The 26,715-nt window shown below is 48.4% G+C and overlaps 1 protein-coding gene, 19 non-coding genes and 4 pseudogenes across 20 annotated transcripts in view; all 24 read right to left on the reverse strand.

Moving 5' to 3' along the window:
• Positions 1 to 26,715, reverse strand: part of LOC142889628 (NLR family CARD domain-containing protein 3-like) — a 391,584-nt gene that overhangs the window by 123,043 nt on the left and 241,826 nt on the right. The gene's annotated exons all lie outside the window — the stretch shown is intronic.
• LOC142889815 (U1 spliceosomal RNA) lies at positions 1,412 to 1,575 on the reverse strand. Its single transcript, XR_012926995.1, has one exon. It is a non-coding gene; the product is annotated as a U1 spliceosomal RNA (small nuclear RNA).
• On the reverse strand, positions 2,306 to 2,484 carry LOC142889781 (U2 spliceosomal RNA; annotated as a pseudogene).
• LOC142889816 (U1 spliceosomal RNA) lies at positions 4,301 to 4,464 on the reverse strand. Its single transcript, XR_012926996.1, has one exon. It is a non-coding gene; the product is annotated as a U1 spliceosomal RNA (small nuclear RNA).
• On the reverse strand, positions 5,195 to 5,385 carry LOC142889767 (U2 spliceosomal RNA). Its single transcript, XR_012926956.1, has one exon. It is a non-coding gene; the product is annotated as a U2 spliceosomal RNA (small nuclear RNA).
• Positions 6,178 to 6,341, reverse strand: LOC142889698 (U1 spliceosomal RNA). The gene has a single exon (XR_012926891.1). It is a non-coding gene; the product is annotated as a U1 spliceosomal RNA (small nuclear RNA).
• On the reverse strand, positions 7,072 to 7,250 carry LOC142889782 (U2 spliceosomal RNA; annotated as a pseudogene).
• LOC142889817 (U1 spliceosomal RNA) lies at positions 9,067 to 9,230 on the reverse strand. The gene has a single exon (XR_012926997.1). It is a non-coding gene; the product is annotated as a U1 spliceosomal RNA (small nuclear RNA).
• LOC142889783 (U2 spliceosomal RNA) lies at positions 9,961 to 10,139 on the reverse strand (annotated as a pseudogene).
• On the reverse strand, positions 11,956 to 12,119 carry LOC142889818 (U1 spliceosomal RNA). The gene has a single exon (XR_012926998.1). It is a non-coding gene; the product is annotated as a U1 spliceosomal RNA (small nuclear RNA).
• LOC142889768 (U2 spliceosomal RNA) lies at positions 12,850 to 13,040 on the reverse strand. The gene has a single exon (XR_012926957.1). It is a non-coding gene; the product is annotated as a U2 spliceosomal RNA (small nuclear RNA).
• On the reverse strand, positions 13,833 to 13,996 carry LOC142889699 (U1 spliceosomal RNA). Its single transcript, XR_012926892.1, has one exon. It is a non-coding gene; the product is annotated as a U1 spliceosomal RNA (small nuclear RNA).
• Positions 14,727 to 14,905, reverse strand: LOC142889784 (U2 spliceosomal RNA; annotated as a pseudogene).
• Positions 16,722 to 16,885, reverse strand: LOC142889691 (U1 spliceosomal RNA). Its single transcript, XR_012926885.1, has one exon. It is a non-coding gene; the product is annotated as a U1 spliceosomal RNA (small nuclear RNA).
• LOC142889751 (U2 spliceosomal RNA) lies at positions 17,616 to 17,806 on the reverse strand. The gene has a single exon (XR_012926941.1). It is a non-coding gene; the product is annotated as a U2 spliceosomal RNA (small nuclear RNA).
• LOC142889819 (U1 spliceosomal RNA) lies at positions 18,599 to 18,762 on the reverse strand. The gene has a single exon (XR_012926999.1). It is a non-coding gene; the product is annotated as a U1 spliceosomal RNA (small nuclear RNA).
• On the reverse strand, positions 19,493 to 19,683 carry LOC142889752 (U2 spliceosomal RNA). The gene has a single exon (XR_012926942.1). It is a non-coding gene; the product is annotated as a U2 spliceosomal RNA (small nuclear RNA).
• LOC142889688 (U1 spliceosomal RNA) lies at positions 20,476 to 20,639 on the reverse strand. Its single transcript, XR_012926881.1, has one exon. It is a non-coding gene; the product is annotated as a U1 spliceosomal RNA (small nuclear RNA).
• LOC142889754 (U2 spliceosomal RNA) lies at positions 21,370 to 21,560 on the reverse strand. Its single transcript, XR_012926944.1, has one exon. It is a non-coding gene; the product is annotated as a U2 spliceosomal RNA (small nuclear RNA).
• On the reverse strand, positions 22,353 to 22,516 carry LOC142889820 (U1 spliceosomal RNA). Its single transcript, XR_012927000.1, has one exon. It is a non-coding gene; the product is annotated as a U1 spliceosomal RNA (small nuclear RNA).
• On the reverse strand, positions 23,247 to 23,437 carry LOC142889755 (U2 spliceosomal RNA). Its single transcript, XR_012926945.1, has one exon. It is a non-coding gene; the product is annotated as a U2 spliceosomal RNA (small nuclear RNA).
• On the reverse strand, positions 24,230 to 24,393 carry LOC142889821 (U1 spliceosomal RNA). Its single transcript, XR_012927001.1, has one exon. It is a non-coding gene; the product is annotated as a U1 spliceosomal RNA (small nuclear RNA).
• On the reverse strand, positions 25,124 to 25,314 carry LOC142889756 (U2 spliceosomal RNA). The gene has a single exon (XR_012926946.1). It is a non-coding gene; the product is annotated as a U2 spliceosomal RNA (small nuclear RNA).
• LOC142889822 (U1 spliceosomal RNA) lies at positions 26,107 to 26,270 on the reverse strand. The gene has a single exon (XR_012927002.1). It is a non-coding gene; the product is annotated as a U1 spliceosomal RNA (small nuclear RNA).

Below are 26,715 nucleotides of genomic sequence, written 5' to 3' on the forward strand. Positions count from 1 at the left end.
CTAGGGCCCGCCGCCTGCATAGCCATCTGGATCACAACCACGGGGGGGATCTGCATGTGCTTCCTTACCAGCAAGTTTCTGGAGGTCCATATGGCGTCTTTGATGGCGGCTAGGGTGAGCCACTGCTCTGCAAAGTCCCTTGCTGGCATCTTCTGGGGGCTCACCCCATATAGCACTAGTTGTGCTGTAAGGACCTCCCTTGCTGGTAAGTACGGGAATTTCAAGGACCTGGCTGTTGCCCACTGGTCTACAGCAGCACTGCACTCCCAGAAGAGATGCCTCACTGACTCGGGCGCGCCACAACCAGGTCGGGGGCAAATCGCTGATGGTGACATGCCCCGGGAGTGCAAGACGGACCTGACCGGGAGGATCTCGTGAGCCACCATCCATGACAGGTCTCGGAGTCTGTTTGGGAGAGCAGGATGGTTCACGTTGCGCCAAACTGTTGAGGGCTCGCTGAGTGCGAGCCCTCAATTTCAGTTTCCTGAGGTAGGACCCCATCCAGAAACGTGTCATTGCAGCCGTCCTGGGGTTTCTGGATGGGGTTGTTGCTATTTTGATGTGCGAGGCCGTATAGGTGCTTCCTAAAAATAGGTAAAGGTCTGGCACTGCTTTTCCTCCTTTCTCCTTTGGCCTTTTCATGATGTCTCTTCTTAGTCTTCCCCACTTAGATCCCCACAGGAAGTAGAAAATGGCTCGCTCCAGGATTAAAAGCACACGTCTTGGTGGGATAAAAACAGAACTGATCAGTAAAAGCAAGGGTAAAATCACTGCTTTGATGATTAAAACTTTTCCTTCAAGGGTCAGTCCTCTAAGTCCCCAGTACCCTAGTCTTTGTCTAACTTTCCCTGTGACGTCATCCCAGTTTGTGTCCCCTCCCCCTTCCTTATCAAATTTGATTCCCAATATTTTCTGGTTGGTCTGGGTCGTAGTCAGGGGGAGTCCCGTTGTCTCGTTTGCTGTCCATGGTCCATAAAATTGGGCTTGGGTCTTGTCTCTGTTCAATTTTGACCCAGAGGCCTGTCCGAAAAAGTCAGTCAAGTCCAGTGTCCTGTTCACGGATAAAAGGTCAGTGCATAAAATGTTAATGTCGTCCATGTATAAAACACACTTGGTCACCAGTCCCCCACTCCCCCAGTGATTGGACACTGAAACTCAGGGAACAGAGAATGGGGAGAGAAAGTGGACACAAACGCAAGAGCTTTGTGTACAATCGAAACGGAGCCACGGAAACTTGGCCAGCAGCCTGATGAACGCAGCCAAGTGAGAAGCTGAACTTCAGTCAGAAAGCCTCTCAAGACAACATGTCATGATTCAAGAAGCCATCTGATCACGGGCATCGCGCACGCTGGACAGACAGCATTTCTTACTGGCGTACGAGAGAACGTACTCTTGCTTTTCAACATCTGATCAGGGGAGAGCGCGAACGCAGTCCCCCACTACCAGAAATTATGCAGTCGAGATTCCCACATTTGGGGAATTCGCAGGGGTCAGCACAACCGGAGTGCAATGGTCGCGCCTCGCCCTGGGTGAACCACCTTCTTGATCATGGTGTCTCCCCTGCCAGGTAAGTATGAGTTGTCCATGGCTGACATGACCACGTCTTCCACAGTCATTGCGCGCTGGCTCACGGTGCTCGCCACGTGTTCACAGCCAAAGGCATGTCAGAAAGAAAAGCAATAGTTGATATTTGGTTGAATGAGAAAGAAATCTGTCCCAACCTCATGTCTCCCAAATAACAGATTTGTACGTGAGCAATCCTTTTTCCACAGTTCACTGCTGCATGACCACAACAAAAGGGAATTTGGAAAACCACTCATTTCATCCCATTTACCTCCAAAAGAATCAACAACTAAACCACCAGAGAAAATGTGGCAAAAAGAGCTCCATTTGAAATCTGTGATGTGCGATTCCAGTGGGAAATTCAGAGAAAAGAAGAACATTCTGAATCGTCAAGGGGAAAAACAAAACAAATGACCACTGAACTAATTCATCGAGGAGTAGAAAACGCAACGCTAAAGCACTAGCTGCAATGCATACAGCGGGACGGCACCAAAGAAAAGGCAGCAGACTGCTTGATGCCGGACCAACAGCTGACAGGTCGCAGTGCAACGCCCTCTGCTGTTTACTACGGAGATGTGCTCTAAGTCAGAGGACTGCAGGGGACGTGAAATCATACTCTACCCATTGTGGGAATTGCGCACGGAAAGGCAACCCCGCATGTGCTATTACAGAAGCGCTCCAAACCGCCGATCAAATCTGACCTCAACCCCATCTAGTTGAGCTTGATTTTAGACAACGTAAGGAGGAGTGCACCGTTCCTGGAGATACTGCCATACCGGGTCGATGCGTGGAGTGGACGGAGCAAGCCCCTATTCCATCTCCCTGGTCCAAAAATCAATTTAATATATGGTCCCCGGGTAGGGGACGTATCAGATATTAAACTGATAAGAACAGATTTTTTTTTTCTTTCGAAAAAAGTTTATTGACACTCATTCAGTTAATTATGTTACATGATTTTTTACATTTGCATTAATGTGTTTCCACAGACACAATACACATAAATAATAAGACAAATATTTTCTGTAAAAACCATGATTAAAACAAGAGATATGAACAGGAGCGCACAATTTTAAAACGGGCTCAATGTCTTTGTCTCTTTTGTGCAGGAACGCAATGAGTCCTTACCAAAATTATTCCATTCTGCTCCCCCAAACATTTGTTCGCTCAGGACCTTGTCGTGGTGCTCAGAGGAGATCCTCGCCCTTTTGCTCCTTCCCTCCTGCCTCACCCGGAGAGCCAGGCCGTTGCTGCTTTGACCTTTTTGTGTGTGGTTCCAGGTCCTTCCTCCGAATGGGCCCAGAGGCGATTCTTCTTTGTGGTTGTGTCCTAGGGCCCGCCGCCTGCATAGCCATCTGGATCACAACCACGGGGGGGATCTGCATGTGCTTCCTTACCAGCAAGTTTCTGGAGGTCCATATGGCGTCTTTGATGGCGGCTAGGGTGAGCCACTGCTCTGCAAAGTCCCTTGCTGGCATCTTCTGGGGGCTCACCCCATATAGCACTAGTTGTGCTGTAAGGACCTCCCTTGCTGGTAAGTACGGGAATTTCAAGGACCTGGCTGTTGCCCACTGGTCTACAGCAGCACTGCACTCCCAGAAGAGATGCCTCACTGACTCGGGCGCGCCACAACCAGGTCGGGGGCAAATCGCTGATGGTGACATGCCCCGGGAGTGCAAGACGGACCTGACCGGGAGGATCTCGTGAGCCACCATCCATGACAGGTCTCGGAGTCTGTTTGGGAGAGCAGGATGGTTCACGTTGCGCCAAACTGTTGAGGGCTCGCTGAGTGCGAGCCCTCAATTTCAGTTTCCTGAGGTAGGACCCCATCCAGAAACGTGTCATTGCAGCCGTCCTGGGGTTTCTGGATGGGGTTGTTGCTATTTTGATGTGCGAGGCCGTATAGGTGCTTCCTAAAAATAGGTAAAGGTCTGGCACTGCTTTTCCTCCTTTCTCCTTTGGCCTTTTCATGATGTCTCTTCTTAGTCTTCCCCACTTAGATCCCCACAGGAAGTAGAAAATGGCTCGCTCCAGGATTAAAAGCACACGTCTTGGTGGGATAAAAACAGAACTGATCAGTAAAAGCAAGGGTAAAATCACTGCTTTGATGATTAAAACTTTTCCTTCAAGGGTCAGTCCTCTAAGTCCCCAGTACCCTAGTCTTTGTCTAACTTTCCCTGTGATGTCATCCCAGTTTGTGTCCCCTCCCCCTTCCTTATCAAATTTGATTCCCAATATTTTCTGGTTGGTCTGGGTCGTAGTCAGGGGGAGTCCCGTTGTCTCGTTTGCTGTCCATGGTCCATAAAATTGGGCTTGGGTCTTGTCTCTGTTCAATTTTGACCCAGAGGCCTGTCCGAAAAAGTCAGTCAAGTCCAGTGTCCTGTTCACGGATAAAAGGTCAGTGCATAAAATGTTAATGTCGTCCATGTATAAAACACACTTGGTCACCAGTCCCCCACTCCCCCAGTGATTGGACACTGAAACTCAGGGAACAGAGAATGGGGAGAGAAAGTGGACACAAACGCAAGAGCTTTGTGTACAATCGAAACGGAGCCACGGAAACTTGGCCAGCAGCCTGATGAACGCAGCCAAGTGAGAAGCTGAACTTCAGTCAGAAAGCCTCTCAAGACAACATGTCATGATTCAAGAAGCCATCTGATCACGGGCATCGCGCACGCTGGACAGACAGCATTTCTTACTGGCGTACGAGAGAACGTACTCTTGCTTTTCAACATCTGATCAGGGGAGAGCGCGAACGCAGTCCCCCACTACCAGAAATTATGCAGTCGAGATTCCCACATTTGGGGAATTCGCAGGGGTCAGCACAACCGGAGTGCAATGGTCGCGCCTCGCCCTGGGTGAACCACCTTCTTGATCATGGTGTCTCCCCTGCCAGGTAAGTATGAGTTGTCCATGGCTGACATGACCACGTCTTCCACAGTCATTGCGCGCTGGCTCACGGTGCTCGCCACGTGTTCACAGCCAAAGGCATGTCAGAAAGAAAAGCAATAGTTGATATTTGGTTGAATGAGAAAGAAATCTGTCCCAACCTCATGTCTCCCAAATAACAGATTTGTACGTGAGCAATCCTTTTTCCACAGTTCACTGCTGCATGACCACAACAAAAGGGAATTTGGAAAACCACTCATTTCATCCCATTTACCTCCAAAAGAATCAACAACTAAACCACCAGAGAAAATGTGGCAAAAAGAGCTCCATTTGAAATCTGTGATGTGCGATTCCAGTGGGAAATTCAGAGAAAAGAAGAACATTCTGAATCGTCAAGGGGAAAAACAAAACAAATGACCACTGAACTAATTCATCGAGGAGTAGAAAACGCAACGCTAAAGCACTAGCTGCAATGCATACAGCGGGACGGCACCAAAGAAAAGGCAGCAGACTGCTTGATGCCGGACCAACAGCTGACAGGTCGCAGTGCAACGCCCTCTGCTGTTTACTACGGAGATGTGCTCTAAGTCAGAGGACTGCAGGGGACGTGAAATCATACTCTACCCATTGTGGGAATTGCGCACGGAAAGGCAACCCCGCATGTGCTATTACAGAAGCGCTCCAAACCGCCGATCAAATCTGACCTCAACCCCATCTAGTTGAGCTTGATTTTAGACAACGTAAGGAGGAGTGCACCTTTCCTGGAGATACTGCCATACCGGGTCGATGCGTGGAGTGGACGGAGCAAGCCCCTATTCCATCTCCCTGGTCCAAAAATCAATTTAATATATGGTCCCCGGGTAGGGGACGTATCAGATATTAAACTGATAAGAACAGATACTACACTTGATCTTAGCCAAAAGGCCGAGAAGCGATACCACGTCACTGGCGAGCACAGGGAGTCATTCCGCTCACAGCCACCCTCGCTCACGGCGCATCGCGGCAGCATTTACTTGGCCTCAACAACAACAAGGTGCTAAAAGTGTGGATGAACCTTCCATGGACAGTGAGCAGCAGAAGCCGCACACAAGTTGGCCAACCTAATGCAAGTGGATGCAGCTTAAAGTTAGTTCTGGCCACGTGAGCACGTCCTGACCGATCCACAATGGCTTCCAACACCAACTTTCCGTTCAAACTTCCTGCTACGTCTGGCAAGGAAATTGTCAGTCCGTGCAATCTTAACCCGCCACAAAACAAATTCAAATGATTAATGACGCTACTAGGACCAAAGGAAACACTGACCAATATCTATCTTGACACTCATGCACATCTCTCACACTCTGGAATGGAATGTCTTGGTCTCAGTCTTAATCTTGTTTGTCCATGTTTCAACAACTAATACCTAAATCAGTGTCAATTGTTTAACTGTCACCAAATCTTTTCTGGTTCCATCAGTGATTGGACACTGAAACTCAGGGAACAGAGAATGGGGAGAGAAAGTGGACACAAACGCAAGAGCTTTGTGTACAATCGAAACGGAGCCACGGAAACTTGGCCAGCAGCCTGATGAACGCAGCCAAGTGAGAAGCTGAACTTCAGTCAGAAAGCCTCTCAAGACAACATGTCATGATTCAAGAAGCCATCTGATCACGGGCATCGCGCACGCTGGACAGACAGCATTTCTTACTGGCGTACGAGAGAACGTACTCTTGCTTTTCAACATCTGATCAGGGGAGAGCGCGAACGCAGTCCCCCACTACCAGAAATTATGCAGTCGAGATTCCCACATTTGGGGAATTTGCAGGGGTCAGCACAACCGGAGTGCAATGGTCGCGCCTCGCCCTGGGTGAACCACCTTCTTGATCATGGTGTCTCCCCTGCCAGGTAAGTATGAGTTGTCCATGGCTGACATGACCACGTCTTCCACAGTCATTGCGCGCTGGCTCACGGTGCTCGCCACGTGTTCACAGCCAAAGGCATGTCAGAAAGAAAAGCAATAGTTGATATTTGGTTGAATGAGAAAGAAATCTGTCCCAACCTCATGTCTCCCAAATAACAGATTTGTACGTGAGCAATCCTTTTTCCACAGTTCACTGCTGCATGACCACAACAAAAGGGAATTTGGAAAACCACTCATTTCATCCCATTTACCTCCAAAACAATCAACAACTAAACCACCAGAGAAAATGTGGCAAAAAGAGCTCCATTTGAAATCTGTGATGTGCGATTCCAGTGGGAAATTCAGAGAAAAGAAGAACATTCGGAATCGTCAAGGGGAAAAACAAAACAAATGACCACTGAACTAATTCATCGAGGAGTAGAAAACGCAACGCTAAAGCACTAGCTGCAATGCATACAGCGGGACGGCACCAAAGAAAAGGCAGCAGACTGCTTGATGCCGGACCAACAGCTGACAGGTCGCAGTGCAACGCCCTCTGCTGTTTACTACGGAGATGTGCTCTAAGTCAGAGGACTGCAGGGGACGTGAAATCATACTCTACCCATTGTGGGAATTGCGCACGGAAAGGCAACCCCGCATGTGCTATTACAGAAGCGCTCCAAACCGCCGATCAAATCTGACCTCAACCCCATCTAGTTGAGCTTGATTTTAGACAACGTAAGGAGGAGTGCACCGTTCCTGGAGATACTGCCATACCGGGTCGATGCGTGGAGTGGACGGAGCAAGCCCCTATTCCATCTCCCTGGTCCAAAAATCAATTTAATATATGGTCCCCGGGTAGGGGACGTATCAGATATTAAACTGATAAGAACAGATTTTTTTTTTCTTTCGAAAAAAGTTTATTGACACTCATTCAGTTAATTATGTTACATGATTTTTTACATTTGCATTAATGTGTTTCCACAGACACAATACACATAAATAATAAGACAAATATTTTCTGTAAAAACCATGATTAAAACAAGAGATATGAACAGGAGCGCACAATTTTAAAACGGGCTCAATGTCTTTGTCTCTTTTGTGCAGGAACGCAATGAGTCCTTACCAAAATTATTCCATTCTGCTCCCCCAAACATTTGTTCGCTCAGGACCTTGTCGTGGTGCTCAGAGGAGATCCTCGCCCTTTTGCTCCTTCCCTCCTGCCTCACCCGGAGAGCCAGGCCGTTGCTGCTTTGACCTTTTTGTGTGTGGTTCCAGGTCCTTCCTCCGAATGGGCCCAGAGGCGATTCTTCTTTGTGGTTGTGTCCTAGGGCCCGCCGCCTGCATAGCCATCTGGATCACAACCACGGGGGGGATCTGCATGTGCTTCCTTACCAGCAAGTTTCTGGAGGTCCATATGGCGTCTTTGATGGCGGCTAGGGTGAGCCACTGCTCTGCAAAGTCCCTTGCTGGCATCTTCTGGGGGCTCACCCCATATAGCACTAGTTGTGCTGTAAGGACCTCCCTTGCTGGTAAGTACGGGAATTTCAAGGACCTGGCTGTTGCCCACTGGTCTACAGCAGCACTGCACTCCCAGAAGAGATGCCTCACTGACTCGGGCGCGCCACAACCAGGTCGGGGGCAAATCGCTGATGGTGACATGCCCCGGGAGTGCAAGACGGACCTGACCGGGAGGATCTCGTGAGCCACCATCCATGACAGGTCTCGGAGTCTGTTTGGGAGAGCAGGATGGTTCACGTTGCGCCAAACTGTTGAGGGCTCGCTGAGTGCGAGCCCTCAATTTCAGTTTCCTGAGGTAGGACCCCATCCAGAAACGTGTCATTGCAGCCGTCCTGGGGTTTCTGGATGGGGTTGTTGCTATTTTGATGTGCGAGGCCGTATAGGTGCTTCCTAAAAATAGGTAAAGGTCTGGCACTGCTTTTCCTCCTTTCTCCTTTGGCCTTTTCATGATGTCTCTTCTTAGTCTTCCCCACTTAGATCCCCACAGGAAGTAGAAAATGGCTCGCTCCAGGATTAAAAGCACACGTCTTGGTGGGATAAAAACAGAACTGATCAGTAAAAGCAAGGGTAAAATCACTGCTTTGATGATTAAAACTTTTCCTTCAAGGGTCAGTCCTCTAAGTCCCCAGTACCCTAGTCTTTGTCTAACTTTCCCTGTGATGTCATCCCAGTTTGTGTCCCCTCCCCCTTCCTTATCAAATTTGATTCCCAATATTTTCTGGTTGGTCTGGGTCGTAGTCAGGGGGAGTCCCGTTGTCTCGTTTGCTGTCCATGGTCCATAAAATTGGGCTTGGGTCTTGTCTCTGTTCAATTTTGACCCAGAGGCCTGTCCGAAAAAGTCAGTCAAGTCCAGTGTCCTGTTCACGGATAAAAGGTCAGTGCATAAAATGTTAATGTCGTCCATGTATAAAACACACTTGGTCACCAGTCCCCCACTCCCCCAGTGATTGGACACTGAAACTCAGGGAACAGAGAATGGGGAGAGAAAGTGGACACAAACGCAAGAGCTTTGTGTACAATCGAAACGGAGCCACGGAAACTTGGCCAGCAGCCTGATGAACGCAGCCAAGTGAGAAGCTGAACTTCAGTCAGAAAGCCTCTCAAGACAACATGTCATGATTCAAGAAGCCATCTGATCACGGGCATCGCGCACGCTGGACAGACAGCATTTCTTACTGGCGTACGAGAGAACGTACTCTTGCTTTTCAACATCTGATCAGGGGAGAGCGCGAACGCAGTCCCCCACTACCAGAAATTATGCAGTCGAGATTCCCACATTTGGGGAATTCGCAGGGGTCAGCACAACCGGAGTGCAATGGTCGCGCCTCGCCCTGGGTGAACCACCTTCTTGATCATGGTGTCTCCCCTGCCAGGTAAGTATGAGTTGTCCATGGCTGACATGACCACGTCTTCCACAGTCATTGCGCGCTGGCTCACGGTGCTCGCCACGTGTTCACAGCCAAAGGCATGTCAGAAAGAAAAGCAATAGTTGATATTTGGTTGAATGAGAAAGAAATCTGTCCCAACCTCATGTCTCCCAAATAACAGATTTGTACGTGAGCAATCCTTTTTCCACAGTTCACTGCTGCATGACCACAACAAAAGGGAATTTGGAAAACCACTCATTTCATCCCATTTACCTCCAAAAGAATCAACAACTAAACCACCAGAGAAAATGTGGCAAAAAGAGCTCCATTTGAAATCTGTGATGTGCGATTCCAGTGGGAAATTCAGAGAAAAGAAGAACATTCTGAATCGTCAAGGGGAAAAACAAAACAAATGACCACTGAACTAATTCATCGAGGAGTAGAAAACGCAACGCTAAAGCACTAGCTGCAATGCATACAGCGGGACGGCACCAAAGAAAAGGCAGCAGACTGCTTGATGCCGGACCAACAGCTGACAGGTCGCAGTGCAACGCCCTCTGCTGTTTACTACGGAGATGTGCTCTAAGTCAGAGGACTGCAGGGGACGTGAAATCATACTCTACCCATTGTGGGAATTGCGCACGGAAAGGCAACCCCGCATGTGCTATTACAGAAGCGCTCCAAACCGCCGATCAAATCTGACCTCAACCCCATCTAGTTGAGCTTGATTTTAGACAACGTAAGGAGGAGTGCACCGTTCCTGGAGATACTGCCATACCGGGTCGATGCGTGGAGTGGACGGAGCAAGCCCCTATTCCATCTCCCTGGTCCAAAAATCAATTTAATATATGGTCCCCGGGTAGGGGACGTATCAGATATTAAACTGATAAGAACAGATTTTTTTTTTCTTTCGAAAAAAGTTTATTGACACTCATTCAGTTAATTATGTTACATGATTTTTTACATTTGCATTAATGTGTTTCCACAGACACAATACACATAAATAATAAGACAAATATTTTCTGTAAAAACCATGATTAAAACAAGAGATATGAACAGGAGCGCACAATTTTAAAACGGGCTCAATGTCTTTGTCTCTTTTGTGCAGGAACGCAATGAGTCCTTACCAAAATTATTCCATTCTGCTCCCCCAAACATTTGTTCGCTCAGGACCTTGTCGTGGTGCTCAGAGGAGATCCTCGCCCTTTTGCTCCTTCCCTCCTGCCTCACCCGGAGAGCCAGGCCGTTGCTGCTTTGACCTTTTTGTGTGTGGTTCCAGGTCCTTCCTCCGAATGGGCCCAGAGGCGATTCTTCTTTGTGGTTGTGTCCTAGGGCCCGCCGCCTGCATAGCCATCTGGATCACAACCACGGGGGGGATCTGCATGTGCTTCCTTACCAGCAAGTTTCTGGAGGTCCATATGGCGTCTTTGATGGCGGCTAGGGTGAGCCACTGCTCTGCAAAGTCCCTTGCTGGCATCTTCTGGGGGCTCACCCCATATAGCACTAGTTGTGCTGTAAGGACCTCCCTTGCTGGTAAGTACGGGAATTTCAAGGACCTGGCTGTTGCCCACTGGTCTACAGCAGCACTGCACTCCCAGAAGAGATGCCTCACTGACTCGGGCGCGCCACAACCAGGTCGGGGGCAAATCGCTGATGGTGACATGCCCCGGGAGTGCAAGACGGACCTGACCGGGAGGATCTCGTGAGCCACCATCCATGACAGGTCTCGGAGTCTGTTTGGGAGAGCAGGATGGTTCACGTTGCGCCAAACTGTTGAGGGCTCGCTGAGTGCGAGCCCTCAATTTCAGTTTCCTGAGGTAGGACCCCATCCAGAAACGTGTCATTGCAGCCGTCCTGGGGTTTCTGGATGGGGTTGTTGCTATTTTGATGTGCGAGGCCGTATAGGTGCTTCCTAAAAATAGGTAAAGGTCTGGCACTGCTTTTCCTCCTTTCTCCTTTGGCCTTTTCATGATGTCTCTTCTTAGTCTTCCCCACTTAGATCCCCACAGGAAGTAGAAAATGGCTCGCTCCAGGATTAAAAGCACACGTCTTGGTGGGATAAAAACAGAACTGATCAGTAAAAGCAAGGGTAAAATCACTGCTTTGATGATTAAAACTTTTCCTTCAAGGGTCAGTCCTCTAAGTCCCCAGTACCCTAGTCTTTGTCTAACTTTCCCTGTGATGTCATCCCAGTTTGTGTCCCCTCCCCCTTCCTTATCAAATTTGATTCCCAATATTTTCTGGTTGGTCTGGGTCGTAGTCAGGGGGAGTCCCGTTGTCTCGTTTGCTGTCCATGGTCCATAAAATTGGGCTTGGGTCTTGTCTCTGTTCAATTTTGACCCAGAGGCCTGTCCGAAAAAGTCAGTCAAGTCCAGTGTCCTGTTCACGGATAAAAGGTCAGTGCATAAAATGTTAATGTCGTCCATGTATAAAACACACTTGGTCACCAGTCCCCCACTCCCCCAGTGATTGGACACTGAAACTCAGGGAACAGAGAATGGGGAGAGAAAGTGGACACAAACGCAAGAGCTTTGTGTACAATCGAAACGGAGCCACGGAAACTTGGCCAGCAGCCTGATGAACGCAGCCAAGTGAGAAGCTGAACTTCAGTCAGAAAGCCTCTCAAGACAACATGTCATGATTCAAGAAGCCATCTGATCACGGGCATCGCGCACGCTGGACAGACAGCATTTCTTACTGGCGTACGAGAGAACGTACTCTTGCTTTTCAACATCTGATCAGGGGAGAGCGCGAACGCAGTCCCCCACTACCAGAAATTATGCAGTCGAGATTCCCACATTTGGGGAATTCGCAGGGGTCAGCACAACCGGAGTGCAATGGTCGCGCCTCGCCCTGGGTGAACCACCTTCTTGATCATGGTGTCTCCCCTGCCAGGTAAGTATGAGTTGTCCATGGCTGACATGACCACGTCTTCCACAGTCATTGCGCGCTGGCTCACGGTGCTCGCCACGTGTTCACAGCCAAAGGCATGTCAGAAAGAAAAGCAATAGTTGATATTTGGTTGAATGAGAAAGAAATCTGTCCCAACCTCATGTCTCCCAAATAACAGATTTGTACGTGAGCAATCCTTTTTCCACAGTTCACTGCTGCATGACCACAACAAAAGGGAATTTGGAAAACCACTCATTTCATCCCATTTACCTCCAAAAGAATCAACAACTAAACCACCAGAGAAAATGTGGCAAAAAGAGCTCCATTTGAAATCTGTGATGTGCGATTCCAGTGGGAAATTCAGAGAAAAGAAGAACATTCTGAATCGTCAAGGGGAAAAACAAAACAAATGACCACTGAACTAATTCATCGAGGAGTAGAAAACGCAACGCTAAAGCACTAGCTGCAATGCATACAGCGGGACGGCACCAAAGAAAAGGCAGCAGACTGCTTGATGCCGGACCAACAGCTGACAGGTCGCAGTGCAACGCCCTCTGCTGTTTACTACGGAGATGTGCTCTAAGTCAGAGGACTGCAGGGGACGTGAAATCATACTCTACCCATTGTGGGAATTGCGCACGGAAAGGCAACCCCGCATGTGCTATTACAGAAGCGCTCCAAACCGCCGATCAAATCTGACCTCAACCCCATCTAGTTGAGCTTGATTTTAGACAACGTAAGGAGGAGTGCACCTTTCCTGGAGATACTGCCATACCGGGTCGATGCGTGGAGTGGACGGAGCAAGCCCCTATTCCATCTCCCTGGTCCAAAAATCAATTTAATATATGGTCCCCGGGTAGGGGACGTATCAGATATTAAACTGATAAGAACAGATACTACACTTGATCTTAGCCAAAAGGCCGAGAAGCGATACCACGTCACTGGCGAGCACAGGGAGTCATTCCGCTCACAGCCACCCTCGCTCACGGCGCATCGCGGCAGCATTTACTTGGCCTCAACAACAACAAGGTGCTAAAAGTGTGGATGAACCTTCCATGGACAGTGAGCAGCAGAAGCCGCACACAAGTTGGCCAACCTAATGCAAGTGGATGCAGCTTAAAGTTAGTTCTGGCCACGTGAGCACGTCCTGACCGATCCACAATGGCTTCCAACACCAACTTTCCGTTCAAACTTCCTGCTACGTCTGGCAAGGAAATTGTCAGTCCGTGCAATCTTAACCCGCCACAAAACAAATTCAAATGATTAATGACGCTACTAGGACCAAAGGAAACACTGACCAATATCTATCTTGACACTCATGCACATCTCTCACACTCTGGAATGGAATGTCTTGGTCTCAGTCTTAATCTTGTTTGTCCATGTTTCAACAACTAATACCTAAATCAGTGTCAATTGTTTAACTGTCACCAAATCTTTTCTGGTTCCATCAGTGATTGGACACTGAAACTCAGGGAACAGAGAATGGGGAGAGAAAGTGGACACAAACGCAAGAGCTTTGTGTACAATCGAAACGGAGCCACGGAAACTTGGCCAGCAGCCTGATGAACGCAGCCAAGTGAGAAGCTGAACTTCAGTCAGAAAGCCTCTCAAGACAACATGTCATGATTCAAGAAGCCATCTGATCACGGGCATCGCGCACGCTGGACAGACAGCATTTCTTACTGGCGTACGAGAGAACGTACTCTTGCTTTTCAACATCTGATCAGGGGAGAGCGCGAACGCAGTCCCCCACTACCAGAAATTATGCAGTCGAGATTCCCACATTTGGGGAATTTGCAGGGGTCAGCACAACCGGAGTGCAATGGTCGCGCCTCGCCCTGGGTGAACCACCTTCTTGATCATGGTGTCTCCCCTGCCAGGTAAGTATGAGTTGTCCATGGCTGACATGACCACGTCTTCCACAGTCATTGCGCGCTGGCTCACGGTGCTCGCCACGTGTTCACAGCCAAAGGCATGTCAGAAAGAAAAGCAATAGTTGATATTTGGTTGAATGAGAAAGAAATCTGTCCCAACCTCATGTCTCCCAAATAACAGATTTGTACGTGAGCAATCCTTTTTCCACAGTTCACTGCTGCATGACCACAACAAAAGGGAATTTGGAAAACCACTCATTTCATCCCATTTACCTCCAAAACAATCAACAACTAAACCACCAGAGAAAATGTGGCAAAAAGAGCTCCATTTGAAATCTGTGATGTGCGATTCCAGTGGGAAATTCAGAGAAAAGAAGAACATTCGGAATCGTCAAGGGGAAAAACAAAACAAATGACCACTGAACTAATTCATCGAGGAGTAGAAAACGCAACGCTAAAGCACTAGCTGCAATGCATACAGCGGGACGGCACCAAAGAAAAGGCAGCAGACTGCTTGATGCCGGACCAACAGCTGACAGGTCGCAGTGCAACGCCCTCTGCTGTTTACTACGGAGATGTGCTCTAAGTCAGAGGACTGCAGGGGACGTGAAATCATACTCTACCCATTGTGGGAATTGCGCACGGAAAGGCAACCCCGCATGTGCTATTACAGAAGCGCTCCAAACCGCCGATCAAATCTGACCTCAACCCCATCTAGTTGAGCTTGATTTTAGACAACGTAAGGAGGAGTGCACCGTTCCTGGAGATACTGCCATACCGGGTCGATGCGTGGAGTGGACGGAGCAAGCCCCTATTCCATCTCCCTGGTCCAAAAATCAATTTAATATATGGTCCCCGGGTAGGGGACGTATCAGATATTAAACTGATAAGAACAGATTTTTTTTTTCTTTCGAAAAAAGTTTATTGACACTCATTCAGTTAATTATGTTACATGATTTTTTACATTTGCATTAATGTGTTTCCACAGACACAATACACATAAATAATAAGACAAATATTTTCTGTAAAAACCATGATTAAAACAAGAGATATGAACAGGAGCGCACAATTTTAAAACGGGCTCAATGTCTTTGTCTCTTTTGTGCAGGAACGCAATGAGTCCTTACCAAAATTATTCCATTCTGCTCCCCCAAACATTTGTTCGCTCAGGACCTTGTCGTGGTGCTCAGAGGAGATCCTCGCCCTTTTGCTCCTTCCCTCCTGCCTCACCCGGAGAGCCAGGCCGTTGCTGCTTTGACCTTTTTGTGTGTGGTTCCAGGTCCTTCCTCCGAATGGGCCCAGAGGCGATTCTTCTTTGTGGTTGTGTCCTAGGGCCCGCCGCCTGCATAGCCATCTGGATCACAACCACGGGGGGGATCTGCATGTGCTTCCTTACCAGCAAGTTTCTGGAGGTCCATATGGCGTCTTTGATGGCGGCTAGGGTGAGCCACTGCTCTGCAAAGTCCCTTGCTGGCATCTTCTGGGGGCTCACCCCATATAGCACTAGTTGTGCTGTAAGGACCTCCCTTGCTGGTAAGTACGGGAATTTCAAGGACCTGGCTGTTGCCCACTGGTCTACAGCAGCACTGCACTCCCAGAAGAGATGCCTCACTGACTCGGGCGCGCCACAACCAGGTCGGGGGCAAATCGCTGATGGTGACATGCCCCGGGAGTGCAAGACGGACCTGACCGGGAGGATCTCGTGAGCCACCATCCATGACAGGTCTCGGAGTCTGTTTGGGAGAGCAGGATGGTTCACGTTGCGCCAAACTGTTGAGGGCTCGCTGAGTGCGAGCCCTCAATTTCAGTTTCCTGAGGTAGGACCCCATCCAGAAACGTGTCATTGCAGCCGTCCTGGGGTTTCTGGATGGGGTTGTTGCTATTTTGATGTGCGAGGCCGTATAGGTGCTTCCTAAAAATAGGTAAAGGTCTGGCACTGCTTTTCCTCCTTTCTCCTTTGGCCTTTTCATGATGTCTCTTCTTAGTCTTCCCCACTTAGATCCCCACAGGAAGTAGAAAATGGCTCGCTCCAGGATTAAAAGCACACGTCTTGGTGGGATAAAAACAGAACTGATCAGTAAAAGCAAGGGTAAAATCACTGCTTTGATGATTAAAACTTTTCCTTCAAGGGTCAGTCCTCTAAGTCCCCAGTACCCTAGTCTTTGTCTAACTTTCCCTGTGATGTCATCCCAGTTTGTGTCCCCTCCCCCTTCCTTATCAAATTTGATTCCCAATATTTTCTGGTTGGTCTGGGTCGTAGTCAGGGGGAGTCCCGTTGTCTCGTTTGCTGTCCATGGTCCATAAAATTGGGCTTGGGTCTTGTCTCTGTTCAATTTTGACCCAGAGGCCTGTCCGAAAAAGTCAGTCAAGTCCAGTGTCCTGTTCACGGATAAAAGGTCAGTGCATAAAATGTTAATGTCGTCCATGTATAAAACACACTTGGTCACCAGTCCCCCACTCCCCCAGTGATTGGACACTGAAACTCAGGGAACAGAGAATGGGGAGAGAAAGTGGACACAAACGCAAGAGCTTTGTGTACAATCGAAACGGAGCCACGGAAACTTGGCCAGCAGCCTGATGAACGCAGCCAAGTGAGAAGCTGAACTTCAGTCAGAAAGCCTCTCAAGACAACATGTCATGATTCAAGAAGCCATCTGATCACGGGCATCGCGCACGCTGGACAGACAGCATTTCTTACTGGCGTACGAGAGAACGTACTCTTGCTTTTCAACATCTGATCAGGGGAGAGCGCGAACGCAGTCCCCCACTACCAGAAATTATGCAGTCGAGATTCCCACATTTGGGGAATTCGCAGGGATCAGCACAACCGGAGTGCAATGGTCGCGCCTCGCCCTGGGTGAACCACCTTCTTGATCATGGTGTCTCCCCTGCCAGGTAAGTATGAGTTGTCCATGGCTGACATGACCACGTCTTCCACAGTCATTGCGCGCTGGCTCACGGTGCTCGCCACGTGTTCACAGCCAAAGGCATGTCAGAAAGAAAAGCAATAGTTGATATTTGGTTGAATGAGAAAGAAATCTGTCCCAACCTCATGTCTCCCAAATAACAGATTTGTACGTGAGCAATCCTTTTTCCACAGTTCACTGCTGCATGACCACAACAAAAGGGAATTTGGAAAACCACTCATTTCATCCCATTTACCTCCAAAAGAATCAACAACTAAACCACCAGAGAAAATGTGGCAAAAAGAGCTCCATTTGAAATCTGTGATGTGCGATTCCAGTGGGAAATTCAGAGAAAAGAAGAACATTCTGAATCGTCAAGGGGAAAAACAAAACAAATGACCACTGAACTAATTCATCGAGGAGTAGAAAACGCAACGCTAAAGCACTAGCTGCAATGCATACAGCGGGACGGCACCAAAGAAAAGGCAGCAGACTGCTTGATGCCGGACCAACAGCTGACAGGTCGCAGTGCAACGCCCTCTGCTGTTTACTACGGAGATGTGCTCTAAGTCAGAGGACTGCAGGGGACGTGAAATCATACTCTACCCATTGTGGGAATTGCGCACGGAAAGGCAACCCCGCATGTGCTATTACAGAAGCGCTCCAAACCGCCGATCAAATCTGACCTCAACCCCATCTAGTTGAGCTTGATTTTAGACAACGTAAGGAGGAGTGCACCGTTCCTGGAGATACTGCCATACCGGGTCGATGCGTGGAGTGGACGGAGCAAGCCCCTATTCCATCTCCCTGGTCCAAAAATCAATTTAATATATGGTCCCCGGGTAGGGGACGTATCAGATATTAAACTGATAAGAACAGATACTACACTTGATCTTAGCCAAAAGGCCGAGAAGCGATACCACGTCACTGGCGAGCACAGGGAGTCATTCCGCTCACAGCCACCCTCGCTCACGGCGCATCGCGGCAGCATTTACTTGGCCTCAACAACAACAAGGTGCTAAAAGTGTGGATGAACCTTCCATGGACAGTGAGCAGCAGAAGCCGCACACAAGTTGGCCAACCTAATGCAAGTGGATGCAGCTTAAAGTTAGTTCTGGCCACGTGAGCACGTCCTGACCGATCCACAATGGCTTCAAACACCAACTTTCCGTTCAAACTTCCTGCTACGTCTGGCAAGGAAATTGTCAGTCCGTGCAATCTTAACCCGCCACAAAACAAATTCAAATGATTAATGACGCTACTAGGACCAAAGGAAACACTGACCAATATCTATCTTGACACTCATGCACATCTCTCACACTCTGGAATGGAATGTCTTGGTCTCAGTCTTAATCTTGTTTGTCCATGTTTCAACAACTAATACCTAAATCAGTGTCAATTGTTTAACTGTCACCAAATCTTTTCTGGTTCCACCAGTGATTGGACACTGAAACTCAGGGAACAGAGAATGGGGAGAGAAAGTGGACACAAACGCAAGAGCTTTGTGTACAATCGAAACGGAGCCACGGAAACTTGGCCAGCAGCCTGATGAACGCAGCCAAGTGAGAAGCTGAACTTCAGTCAGAAAGCCTCTCAAGACAACATGTCATGATTCAAGAAGCCATCTGATCACGGGCATCGCGCACGCTGGACAGACAGCATTTCTTACTGGCGTACGAGAGAACGTACTCTTGCTTTTCAACATCTGATCAGGGGAGAGCGCGAACGCAGTCCCCCACTACCAGAAATTATGCAGTCGAGATTCCCACATTTGGGGAATTCGCAGGGGTCAGCACAACCGGAGTGCAATGGTCGCGCCTCGCCCTGGGTGAACCACCTTCTTGATCATGGTGTCTCCCCTGCCAGGTAAGTATGAGTTGTCCATGGCTGACATGACCACGTCTTCCACAGTCATTGCGCGCTGGCTCACGGTGCTCGCCACGTGTTCACAGCCAAAGGCATGTCAGAAAGAAAAGCAATAGTTGATATTTGGTTGAATGAGAAAGAAATCTGTCCCAACCTCATGTCTCCCAAATAACAGATTTGTACGTGAGCAATCCTTTTTCCACAGTTCACTGCTGCATGACCACAACAAAAGGGAATTTGGAAAACCACTCATTTCATCCCATTTACCTCCAAAACAATCAACAACTAAACCACCAGAGAAAATGTGGCAAAAAGAGCTCCATTTGAAATCTGTGATGTGCGATTCCAGTGGGAAATTCAGAGAAAAGAAGAACATTCTGAATCGTCAAGGGGAAAAACAAAACAAATGACCACTGAACTAATTCATTGAGGAGTAGAAAACGCAACGCTAAAGCACTAGCTGCAATGCATACAGCGGGACGGCACCAAAGAAAAGGCAGCAGACTGCTTGATGCCGGACCAACAGCTGACAGGTCGCAGTGCAACGCCCTCTGCTGTTTACTACGGAGATGTGCTCTAAGTCAGAGGACTGCAGGGGACGTGAAATCATACTCTACCCATTGTGGGAATTGCGCACGGAAAGGCAACCCCGCATGTGCTATTACAGAAGCGCTCCAAACCGCCGATCAAATCTGACCTCAACCCCATCTAGTTGAGCTTGATTTTAGACAACATAAGGAGGAGTGCACCGTTCCTGGAGATACTGCCATACCGGGTCGATGCGTGGAGTGGACGGAGCAAGCCCCTATTCCATCTCCCTGGTCCAAAAATCAATTTAATATATGGTCCCCGGGTAGGGGACGTATCAGATATTAAACTGATAAGAACAGATACTACACTTGATCTTAGCCAAAAGGCCGAGAAGCGATACCACGTCACTGGCGAGCACAGGGAGTCATTCCGCTCACAGCCACCCTCGCTCACGGCGCATCGCGGCAGCATTTACTTGGCCTCAACAACAACAAGGTGCTAAAAGTGTGGATGAACCTTCCATGGACAGTGAGCAGCAGAAGCCGCACACAAGTTGGCCAACCTAATGCAAGTGGATGCAGCTTAAAGTTAGTTCTGGCCACGTGAGCACGTCCTGACCGATCCACAATGGCTTCCAACACCAACTTTCCGTTCAAACTTCCTGCTACGTCTGGCAAGGAAATTGTCAGTCCGTGCAATCTTAACCCGCCACAAAACAAATTCAAATGATTAATGACGCTACTAGGACCAAAGGAAACACTGACCAATATCTATCTTGACACTCATGCACATCTCTCACACTCTGGAATGGAATGTCTTGGTCTCAGTCTTAATCTTGTTTGTCCATGTTTCAACAACTAATACCTAAATCAGTGTCAATTGTTTAACTGTCACCAAATCTTTTCTGGTTCCACCAGTGATTGGACACTGAAACTCAGGGAACAGAGAATGGGGAGAGAAAGTGGACACAAACGCAAGAGCTTTGTGTACAATCGAAACGGAGCCACGGAAACTTGGCCAGCAGCCTGATGAACGCAGCCAAGTGAGAAGCTGAACTTCAGTCAGAAAGCCTCTCAAGACAACATGTCATGATTCAAGAAGCCATCTGATCACGGGCATCGCGCACGCTGGACAGACAGCATTTCTTACTGGCGTACGAGAGAACGTACTCTTGCTTTTCAACATCTGATCAGGGGAGAGCGCGAACGCAGTCCCCCACTACCAGAAATTATGCAGTCGAGATTCCCACATTTGGGGAATTCGCAGGGGTCAGCACAACCGGAGTGCAATGGTCGTGCCTCGCCCTGGGTGAACCACCTTCTTGATCATGGTGTCTCCCCTGCCAGGTAAGTATGAGTTGTCCATGGCTGACATGACCACGTCTTCCACAGTCATTGCGCGCTGGCTCACGGTGCTCGCCACGTGTTCACAGCCAAAGGCATGTCAGAAAGAAAAGCAATAGTTGATATTTGGTTGAATGAGAAAGAAATCTGTCCCAACCTCATGTCTCCCAAATAACAGATTTGTACGTGAGCAATCCTTTTTCCACAGTTCACTGCTGCATGACCACAACAAAAGGGAATTTGGAAAACCACTCATTTCATCCCATTTACCTCCAAAAGAATCAACAACTAAACCACCAGAGAAAATGTGGCAAAAAGAGCTCCATTTGAAATCTGTGATGTGCGATTCCAGTGGGAAATTCAGAGAAAAGAAGAACATTCTGAATCGTCAAGGGGAAAAACAAAACAAATGACCACTGAACTAATTCATCGAGGAGTAGAAAACGCAACGCTAAAGCACTAGCTGCAATGCATACAGCGGGACGGCACCAAAGAAAAGGCAGCAGACTGCTTGATGCCGGACCAACAGCTGACAGGTCGCAGTGCAACGCCCTCTGCTGTTTACTACGGAGATGTGCTCTAAGTCAGAGGACTGCAGGGGACGTGAAATCATACTCTACCCATTGTGGGAATTGCGCACGGAAAGGCAACCCCGCATGTGCTATTACAGAAGCGCTCCAAACCGCCGATCAAATCTGACCTCAACCCCATCTAGTTGAGCTTGATTTTAGACAACGTAAGGAGGAGTGCACCGTTCCTGGAGATACTGCCATACCGGGTCGATGCGTGGAGTGGACGGAGCAAGCCCCTATTCCATCTCCCTGGTCCAAAAATCAATTTAATATATGGTCCCCGGGTAGGGGACGTATCAGATATTAAACTGATAAGAACAGATACTACACTTGATCTTAGCCAAAAGGCCGAGAAGCGATACCACGTCACTGGCGAGCACAGGGAGTCATTCCGCTCACAGCCACCCTCGCTCACGGCGCATCGCGGCAGCATTTACTTGGCCTCAACAACAACAAGGTGCTAAAAGTGTGGATGAACCTTCCATGGACAGTGAGCAGCAGAAGCCGCACACAAGTTGGCCAACCTAATGCAAGTGGATGCAGCTTAAAGTTAGTTCTGGCCACGTGAGCACGTCCTGACCGATCCACAATGGCTTCCAACACCAAGTTTCCGTTCAAACTTCCTGCTACGTCTGGCAAGGAAATTGTCAGTCCGTGCAATCTTAACCCGCCACAAAACAAATTCAAATGATTAATGACGCTACTAGGACCAAAGGAAACACTGACCAATATCTATCTTGACACTCATGCACATCTCTCACACTCTGGAATGGAATGTCTTGGTCTCAGTCTTAATCTTGTTTGTCCATGTTTCAACAACTAATACCTAAATCAGTGTCAATTGTTTAACTGTCACCAAATCTTTTCTGGTTCCACCAGTGATTGGACACTGAAACTCAGGGAACAGAGAATGGGGAGAGAAAGTGGACACAAACGCAAGAGCTTTGTGTACAATCGAAACGGAGCCACGGAAACTTGGCCAGCAGCCTGATGAACGCAGCCAAGTGAGAAGCTGAACTTCAGTCAGAAAGCCTCTCAAGACAACATGTCATGATTCAAGAAGCCATCTGATCACGGGCATCGCGCACGCTGGACAGACAGCATTTCTTACTGGCGTACGAGAGAACGTACTCTTGCTTTTCAACATCTGATCAGGGGAGAGCGCGAACGCAGTCCCCCACTACCAGAAATTATGCAGTCGAGATTCCCACATTTGGGGAATTCGCAGGGGTCAGCACAACCGGAGTGCAATGGTCGCGCCTCGCCCTGGGTGAACCACCTTCTTGATCATGGTGTCTCCCCTGCCAGGTAAGTATGAGTTGTCCATGGCTGACATGACCACGTCTTCCACAGTCATTGCGCGCTGGCTCACGGTGCTCGCCACGTGTTCACAGCCAAAGGCATGTCAGAAAGAAAAGCAATAGTTGATATTTGGTTGAATGAGAAAGAAATCTGTCCCAACCTCATGTCTCCCAAATAACAGATTTGTACGTGAGCAATCCTTTTTCCACAGTTCACTGCTGCATGACCACAACAAAAGGGAATTTGGAAAACCACTCATTTCATCCCATTTACCTCCAAAAGAATCAACAACTAAACCACCAGAGAAAATGTGGCAAAAAGAGCTCCATTTGAAATCTGTGATGTGCGATTCCAGTGGGAAATTCAGAGAAAAGAAGAACATTCTGAATCGTCAAGGGGAAAAACAAAACAAATGACCACTGAACTAATTCATCGAGGAGTAGAAAACGCAACGCTAAAGCACTAGCTGCAATGCATACAGCGGGACGGCACCAAAGAAAAGGCAGCAGACTGCTTGATGCCGGACCAACAGCTGACAGGTCGCAGTGCAACGCCCTCTGCTGTTTACTACGGAGATGTGCTCTAAGTCAGAGGACTGCAGGGGACGTGAAATCATACTCTACCCATTGTGGGAATTGCGCACGGAAAGGCAACCCCGCATGTGCGATTACAGAAGCGCTCCAAACCGCCGATCAAATCTGACCTCAACCCCATCTAGTTGAGCTTGATTTTAGACAACGTAAGGAGGAGTGCACCGTTCCTGGAGATACTGCCATACCGGGTCGATGCGTGGAGTGGACGGAGCAAGCCCCTATTCCATCTCCCTGGTCCAAAAATCAATTTAATATATGGTCCCCGGGTAGGGGACGTATCAGATATTAAACTGATAAGAACAGATACTACACTTGATCTTAGCCAAAAGGCCGAGAAGCGATACCACGTCACTGGCGAGCACAGGGAGTCATTCCGCTCACAGCCACCCTCGCTCACGGCGCATCGCGGCAGCATTTACTTGGCCTCAACAACAACAAGGTGCTAAAAGTGTGGATGAACCTTCCATGGACAGTGAGCAGCAGAAGCCGCACACAAGTTGGCCAACCTAATGCAAGTGGATGCAGCTTAAAGTTAGTTCTGGCCACGTGAGCACGTCCTGACCGATCCACAATGGCTTCCAACACCAACTTTCCGTTCAAACTTCCTGCTACGTCTGGCAAGGAAATTGTCAGTCCGTGCAATCTTAACCCGCCACAAAACAAATTCAAATGATTAATGACGCTACTAGGACCAAAGGAAACACTGACCAATATCTATCTTGACACTCATGCACATCTCTCACACTCTGGAATGGAATGTCTTGGTCTCAGTCTTAATCTTGTTTGTCCATGTTTCAACAACTAATACCTAAATCAGTGTCAATTGTTTAACTGTCACCAAATCTTTTCTGGTTCCACCAGTGATTGGACACTGAAACTCAGGGAACAGAGAATGGGGAGAGAAAGTGGACACAAACGCAAGAGCTTTGTGTACAATCGAAACGGAGCCACGGAAACTTGGCCAGCAGCCTGATGAACGCAGCCAAGTGAGAAGCTGAACTTCAGTCAGAAAGCCTCTCAAGACAACATGTCATGATTCAAGAAGCCATCTGATCACGGGCATCGCGCACGCTGGACAGACAGCATTTCTTACTGGCGTACGAGAGAACGTACTCTTGCTTTTCAACATCTGATCAGGGGAGAGCGCGAACGCAGTCCCCCACTACCAGAAATTATGCAGTCGAGATTCCCACATTTGGGGAATTCGCAGGGGTCAGCACAACCGGAGTGCAATGGTCGCGCCTCGCCCTGGGTGAACCACCTTCTTGATCATGGTGTCTCCCCTGCCAGGTAAGTATGAGTTGCCCATGGCTGACATGACCACGTCTTCCACAGTCATTGCGCGCTGGCTCACGGTGCTCGCCACGTGTTCACAGCCAAAGGCATGTCAGAAAGAAAAGCAATAGTTGATATTTGGTTGAATGAGAAAGAAATCTGTCCCAACCTCATGTCTCCCAAATAACAGATTTGTACGTGAGCAATCCTTTTTCCACAGTTCACTGCTGCATGACCACAACAAAAGGGAATTTGGAAAACCACTCATTTCATCCCATTTACCTCCAAAAGAATCAACAACTAAACCACCAGAGAAAATGTGGCAAAAAGAGCTCCATTTGAAATCTGTGATGTGCGATTCCAGTGGGAAATTCAGAGAAAAGAAGAACATTCTGAATCGTCAAGGGGAAAAACAAAACAAATGACCACTGAACTAATTCATCGAGGAGTAGAAAACGCAACGCTAAAGCACTAGCTGCAATGCATACAGCGGGACGGCACCAAAGAAAAGGCAGCAGACTGCTTGATGCCGGACCAACAGCTGACAGGTCGCAGTGCAACGCCCTCTGCTGTTTACTACGGAGATGTGCTCTAAGTCAGAGGACTGCAGGGGACGTGAAATCATACTCTACCCATTGTGGGAATTGCGCACGGAAAGGCAACCCCGCATGTGCTATTACAGAAGCGCTCCAAACCGCCGATCAAATCTGACCTCAACCCCATCTAGTTGAGCTTGATTTTAGACAACGTAAGGAGGAGTGCACCGTTCCTGGAGATACTGCCATACCGGGTCGATGCGTGGAGTGGACGGAGCAAGCCCCTATTCCATCTCCCTGGTCCAAAAATCAATTTAATATATGGTCCCCGGGTAGGGGACGTATCAGATATTAAACTGATAAGAACAGATACTACACTTGATCTTAGCCAAAAGGCCGAGAAGCGATACCACGTCACTGGCGAGCACAGGGAGTCATTCCGCTCACAGCCACCCTCGCTCACGGCGCATCGCGGCAGCATTTACTTGGCCTCAACAACAACAAGGTGCTAAAAGTGTGGATGAACCTTCCATGGACAGTGAGCAGCAGAAGCCGCACACAAGTTGGCCAACCTAATGCAAGTGGATGCAGCTTAAAGTTAGTTCTGGCCACGTGAGCACGTCCTGACCGATCCACAATGGCTTCAAACACCAAGTTTCCGTTCAAACTTCCTGCTACGTCTGGCAAGGAAATTGTCAGTCCGTGCAATCTTAACCCGCCACAAAACAAATTCAAATGATTAATGACGCTACTAGGACCAAAGGAAACACTGACCAATATCTATCTTGACACTCATGCACATCTCTCACACTCTGGAATGGAATGTCTTGGTCTCAGTCTTAATCTTGTTTGTCCATGTTTCAACAACTAATACCTAAATCAGTGTCAATTGTTTAACTGTCACCAAATCTTTTCTGGTTCCACCAGTGATTGGACACTGAAACTCAGGGAACAGAGAATGGGGAGAGAAAGTGGACACAAACGCAAGAGCTTTGTGTACAATCGAAACGGAGCCACGGAAACTTGGCCAGCAGCCTGATGAACGCAGCCAAGTGAGAAGCTGAACTTCAGTCAGAAAGCCTCTCAAGACAACATGTCATGATTCAAGAAGCCATCTGATCACGGGCATCGCGCACGCTGGACAGACAGCATTTCTTACTGGCGTACGAGAGAACGTACTCTTGCTTTTCAACATCTGATCAGGGGAGAGCGCGAACGCAGTCCCCCACTACCAGAAATTATGCAGTCGAGATTCCCACATTTGGGGAATTCGCAGGGGTCAGCACAACCGGAGTGCAATGGTCGCGCCTCGCCCTGGGTGAACCACCTTCTTGATCATGGTGTCTCCCCTGCCAGGTAAGTATGAGTTGTCCATGGCTGACATGACCACGTCTTCCACAGTCATTGCGCGCTGGCTCACGGTGCTCGCCACGTGTTCACAGCCAAAGGCATGTCAGAAAGAAAAGCAATAGTTGATATTTGGTTGAATGAGAAAGAAATCTGTCCCAACCTCATGTCTCCCAAATAACAGATTTGTACGTGAGCAATCCTTTTTCCACAGTTCACTGCTGCATGACCACAACAAAAGGGAATTTGGAAAACCACTCATTTCATCCCATTTACCTCCAAAACAATCAACAACTAAACCACCAGAGAAAATGTGGCAAAAAGAGCTCCATTTGAAATCTGTGATGTGCGATTCCAGTGGGAAATTCAGAGAAAAGAAGAACATTCGGAATCGTCAAGGGGAAAAACAAAACAAATGACCACTGAACTAATTCATCGAGGAGTAGAAAACGCAACGCTAAA

Source organism: Nelusetta ayraudi, unplaced genomic scaffold, assembly GCF_046127955.1.
Source record: "Nelusetta ayraudi isolate G7.1 ecotype Tasmania unplaced genomic scaffold, CSIRO-AGI_Nayr_v1 ptg000023l, whole genome shotgun sequence".
Classification (NCBI taxonomy): Eukaryota; Metazoa; Chordata; class Actinopteri; order Tetraodontiformes; family Monacanthidae; genus Nelusetta; species Nelusetta ayraudi.